Source organism: Chinchilla lanigera, unplaced genomic scaffold (genome assembly GCF_000276665.1).
Source record: "Chinchilla lanigera isolate Chin_1 unplaced genomic scaffold, ChiLan1.0 scaffold00049, whole genome shotgun sequence".
NCBI lineage: Eukaryota > Metazoa > Chordata > Mammalia > Rodentia > Chinchillidae > Chinchilla > Chinchilla lanigera.
In genome coordinates, this window is record NW_004955450.1 from 1,031,702 (window position 1) to 1,038,072 (window position 6,371).

Genomic DNA, 6,371 nt, shown 5'->3' on the forward strand with positions numbered 1-6,371 from the left:
TCTCTATATAATACTTATTCACTGTAAGGGGAGAAGAGTTACCTCTACAGAGACCCTGGCAGACACCATTGTGTAGACAGAAGAAAGCCCCCAAAGATGTTCACATCCTAACCCCAGCATCTGTGAATGGGACCTTTTCCAGCAGAAGGGATTCTGCAGATGTGATTGTGTGACGGGGAAGATTTCCTGGATTATAGGGTAGCTTAGTCAGAGGAGTCTTTATAAGATGTAGGGGGGAGGTGTCAGAGTGGGACAGTGAAATATACAGAGGGAAGGAGGCTTTTAGTATGCTGTGGCTATGAGCAAGGTTGCCAAGGCAGCCTCTGGGACTTGCTGTGGCTTACACCTGGATGTCCCTCAAAGCCTTTTGGAAGGTGACTACAGCTGACTTGCTGTTAGAGCTGGGGTCCGGCAGAAGAGACTGTCTCCCCCCTCCCCCGACCACCCTCCTATTTCTCTCTGCTTCCTGTCTGCCATGATGAAAGCAGTTCTCCTCCCCCAGGCCCCTCTGCTATGCTTTTCCTTCTTTGGAGTCAGCTGAGCTCAGACTAAAGCATGAGCCGGAACATACTTCTCCTCCTGTCAATTGTGGGTGTCAGGCATTGTGTCTCAGCAATGAGAAACATGACTAGGGAAGAGCTGAAAGAGTAAGGAGTGAACTGTCACCTGGAGTGCTCCCAAAGGGAGCCAGCCCTGCTAAAAGTCTTGAATTTTAGCTCTGTAAGACTGATTTTCGATTTATGATCTCAGATGGTTTGATTTTTTTTAAAATTAAAGTTGTTTCAAGCCATTACATTTGTGGTAATTTGTTCCAGAAATAACAGGAAACTAGTATACCACCTTAATCAAGTGAGGAAAGTAACATCACCAGAAATGAGGGCAGTAGAAATTGGGGACCACCTGACAGGATGGGGAAGGAAAGATGCAGAGCCACTTCTGTGATATTTCTGTCAAAGACGTACGGCTTCGGTCCTGTCATGAGGGTATGCCAGACAAACCCAAAAAAAGAGATTTTCTACAAAATAACTGGTTGTTTTGTTTTTTCTTTTAATGTCAAGGTTATGAAAACTGCAGAAATACTCAAGAACTCTTCCAGACTGAAAGAGGCCAAAGAGATATCACAATAAATGTGCCATGTGATTCTGAAGGGATCCTTTTGGGACATTTGGGGACAACTGGCAAACTTAACAGGGCTAGAGGACTTGAGATATCAGTGTTATCTCCCTGAGGTTGAAGTGTTTATTTTGGCTCTCTAAGAGAATATCTTTGACTCCAAGTAATGTACACTAACATATTCAGAGGTGATAGGAGCACATTGTGTTGTGAATATACTTCCAAATGACACAGGGGGAATAAGCTGTTTTATGATACTAGCAGTTTTTCTGTAAAATTGAAATAAAGGAGCAAGGCTGGGCATGATGGTACACGCCTGGAATCCTAGCACTTGGGAGGCTGAGGCAGGAGGATTGCTATGAGTTCAAGGCCAACCTGGACTACAAAATGTGTTCAAGGCAAGTGTGTTCAAGACCAGCCTGAACTGCATTATGAAACTCTGTCTCAAAAAGACAAAAAAAAAGAAAAGAAAAGAAAAGAAAAGAAAGAAAAAAGTACTACAAATTGAGATTTGAAAACATGTGAAACAATCGAAGAAAGATAACCAATAAAATAATAAGTGAATTCACTGCAGATGAAATGTTTCTGTAGAAGGTTGACAATTTTTTTTTAAATAAAAGAAGAAAGAGGTACTAGTTACTTATTGAGGAAAGTATAAACTTGGTGTTTAGCTGGAACACAGATATGCAAAAAAAGCACATCATACACCAATCTGCCTTCTGGGTCTTTAACATCAGGAGGGGGTGTAAAGCAGTGGTTACTGCATGGCTTCCAGAGCCAGGAGTCTGGACTCGATTCTGGTGTCCATATCTACCTTCTCTGTGGCCTTCAGAGAGTGACTTGACTTTTCTGTGTCTTCATTTGTTCATTTTTAAGAGGGGAAAATAACCTTCATAGTAAGTCTCCGGGGTTGAAGTGAAATACTTAATGGGAAGCACTTTAATAGGGCCTTGGTCCTATAAAACCTAAATGGTAGCTATTACTATGAACATAGATTCTGAAATTCTAAATGGAATGATGATCAGTTGAATATATAGCAGTGGACACACATAGCAATGCATAATTGCAGAGTAGGTTTTATCCCAAGAATGTACAAGTGAGTCAACATCAGATCATTCATTCATGCAGTATACCTCCTTAACACTTAAATATCAACTCAGTGAAAACCATTGCTAGCCTAGCTTCCTTAACCTAGTAGACCTGGCAGTGATATCCCTAGGCAAGGTTATCTATCACCGTTTCTATTCAACATTGCACTGGAGGATCCAGGCATGTGTAAGTTAAACCAAGGAAAATTGTCATTTTCTTTTAGATCACAAGCTGCTTAACATCAGGAATGTGTATCACTCCACCTATACTAGAAGGGAAAATAAAAGTTAAGAATTGCAAAGGAAAAGTGCTCATATTTGCAACATGCTTGTAGAAAATCTAAAGAGTAATAATCCAACAAAGTATTAGGACTGGTAAAAAAGGAAGCAAGGTTAAAGAATTTAAGATCAACTTTTAAAACAAGAATTACCATTTGTATTCATCAGCGATGGGAAACTTTAAAATTCAATGGACAAAAAAAGATTCTGTTCACAAGCGTCACAAAGATCTGAGAATATATTTAGCAAAAGATACACCAGACCTTTCCAGAATGACATTGCTATGGTGTGACTGCGTCCCCCAGTTTCATGCGCTGGAACTTGGAGGCCAATGTGATAATACTAAGGGGCAAGGCCACTGACATTAGCACCCTATACACACATGGCTGGGAAGGAGTCTGTTCCCTCCACCCTTTCCAGCTGTGAAGACACTGCCTTTGTCCCCTCCAGCAAAGCAGGATGGAGATGCCTGGTTCCCCCCAAGACACAGCCCTGCTGGTGGCTGAGTCTGGGAACTCTGAGCTTCCAGAACTTTAAAAAACATGTTTCTGTTTATATATTTGTCAGTCTCAGGTATTTTGTTAGAACAACACAGGTGAACTACAGCAAATATAAAAACTACTCAGGGCCAGGCATGGTGGCACACGCCTATAATTCCAGCACTTGGGAGGCTGAGGCAGGAGGATCGTTGGGAGTTCGAGACCAGCTGGGGCTACAAAGTGAGCTCAAGGCCAGCCTGAAATGCATAGCGAGACCTTGTCTTAAAAAGACAAAAAATAAATAAATAAATAAATAAAAACTACTCAGGGACTTAAAAGGATTAACTAGGTGGAAATACATGCTGTACATATTATAAATAAGAGGGCAAAATAAAATAAATATCTCTCACCAAAATAGTTTATGAATTCAGTTCAATTCCCACACAAATTCCCATTTTTACATGGAATGTGACAAGCTGATTCTAAAATCAATGTAGAGATCAAGGGATCAAGAATAGACTAGGGCTGGGAGTATAGTTCAGTGGTAGTACATGTACTTAGTGGGCAAGAAGCCTTGGGTTTGCTCCCCACCAAAGAAAAAATAAAAAAGGAGAGGAAGGAAGGAAAGGAGTGTTGGGAGCCGCTGGAGTTGGTTGTTGGTCATATGTATGAGGGCGGACAGATCCAGAGTGCCTCAGGCAGCCAAGATATCTCAGTACTGAAAAAGGTAACCTGCTTGGACAATTACAGTCGGTAGTCACTAGGCAATATTATCTCTCATGATACTACTTTGCAAGTGTATAAAATAGACGCCTCTACTGTTGGAGTCAGTCCCCTTGCTCATCAGGCAAGAGGTAACTCCACCCGACCCTGGCTATCTATCGTCTCTTGTCTTTATTCTCTAAATCCTCTCACCGTTTTCTCCCGGGGACCACCAACACCACCAACTCCCACAAGGAAGAAAGGAAGGGAGGCAGGGATGGAGGAAGGAAGAAAGGAAAGAAACAGAAAAAAGAAAGAAAGAAAGAAAGAAAGAAAGAAAGAAAGAAAGAAAGAAAGAAAGAAAGAAAGAAAGAAAGAAAAAGGGAGGATATGCTTGTACCTAAATCCTTGTCTCAAGGTCTGCTTCTACAGAAACCCAAAATAAATACATTTTTAAAGAACAAGAAGCTGGATGTGGTGGCACATGCCTGTAATCCCAGCACTCGGGAGGCTGAGGCAGGAGGATTGCTGTGAGTTTGAGGCCAGTCAGGCTACAAAATGAGTTCAAGCCCACCCAGAACTGCATAGCAAAACCCTATCCTGGGGAAAAAAAAAAAATAAGAACAAGAATGACATAAGACTGGTAGGGTATGGAACTTATTAAAAGTTTTAGATATAATGACCCAGAAATTCAGAGATTGAAATGATATCAAGGGGATGGACAAACAGACCACTGGAAGAAAATAAGAAACCAGGAAGAGATCCGTGATGTGGGAACCTGAAATGAGATGGAAATTGCCATGAAGATCATTGGGGAAGGGTAGGGCAATCTATAAATGGTGTCTGGGTAACTGACAATCCCTATGGAAGACAAACACAATCAAATGCCTAGGTCACATCACACCGAGAATGAAATCCAAGTCCATGAACGATCTAGTTGTGAAAACAAAAAATTTCAAACTTTCAGAAGAAAATCTGGGAGGGTATCATGATGAACAGTGTGGTGTCTGCATCTGGGGATGCTGTAACCTGGTGACTTAAACAACAAATATTTCTCATAGCTCTGGAGCCTCCAAGTTTGAGGTCAGGCTGCAGCCTGGTTGGCTTTTGGTGCTGGGCCTCCTCCTGTTTGAATCCTTACCACTGGGCAGCAGAGAGAGGGGACAAGACTCTCCTGCATGCCTTCTATCACGACCCTCATCCCATCACAAGAGCCCCACCCCTCTCCACATAATCCCTCCACAAGCCTCATGAGCTTCCTTACACCAGCATACTGCAGGTTAGTATTCAGCCTATGGATTTTGTAGGGATATATACATTCTGTGTGCACCGATGCTCTAAAGAAAAATGGTAACAGATTTGACTTCTGTTTAAGCTTTGATTCCATACTTAAAACTACCATTCAACCAGACATCCCATAAAGTTTAAAGAGAGACCAGATTAGGAGAAAATTTGCAATTCATATATTCAACAAAGGATACCCATGCAGAGTATTTAAAGAATTCCTATAAATATTAATATTTTAAAAATCAACCAACCAAGAAGAAAAGTGGGGAAATGATATGAACATATAATTTACAGAAGAAGAGACTTGAATGGACTGCAAAGCTGGCAATGATCAGGAACCAGGGGTGCAAAAAGAAAAGACAAGGAGATACTATTTCATGTATTTCACCCCTAAAGTCCTGCAACAGCACCTGCTGGTGAGGATGTGGAGGAACACGGCTCTTGGAAGCAGCTGCTGCGGATATAAGTTGCCCGTCCTTACCACCCCCATTGTGGACAGAAAGCTGGTGCAGTGTTGTGAAATCACAGCTGCTCCTGCCTGGGGCCAGCCTTTCTGCCCCTGGGAGTGCAGCCTGAAGGACTCACACACAGTGATGTCCGGAGTCGCTGGTGGGGAGCAGGGACAACTTGGACACAATTTAAATGTCCACTGATAGGAACACGGAGGAATGATCGATGGGACATTCGCACAGTCAGTAAGCTGGCAGACTCCTGCCCATCCCCAAACCCAGCCCAGGAACTGCTTTTGTACAGCCAAGGAGTCATGAGGAGTGTTTCTTACATTATTAAAGAGCTGGAACAAAACAAAACAAAACATTCCAAAAACAATCAAAGCAAATGGAAAAAATATGCAACAGAGACTGTCTATGACCTAAAAGCCTAAGCTATTTACTACTTACTATTTACTAGCTTTTGATTCAAAAGTTTTTGTGATCTTTGATCTAGAGTCATAGGTATTAACACAAATAAATCCTAAAAGCAGTGGAAAGCATAAAAGTATACACAACTCATATACATGTATATTATATATATATATTATTTGAACATGTATATAGATAACCTTTTTATTTTATTTTTTTTAAATTTTTTTTTATTTTAAAGAGTAAAAGAAGGATAACATAATAATAGGGGGGGCTTACCAAATTACAGACAAAGTGGTATTAAATTATCAGTGGTTATTGTTTTACATATTGTTATCTACAAGATAGTTTCTCAGGAAAACAAATAGACAAATGATAGTGAGTTACAGACAAAAGAGGTAGGAAATTATCAATAGTTGTACTATACTTAGGTATCTTCAAAGTGGCTTCTAAAGAATATAAATAGAACTATACATGAGTGACCTACTGAATCATCATTCAATAATTCTCAATGGTTATTGTAGGAAACACATAATAATAAACATGGATCCATTTATGAAATA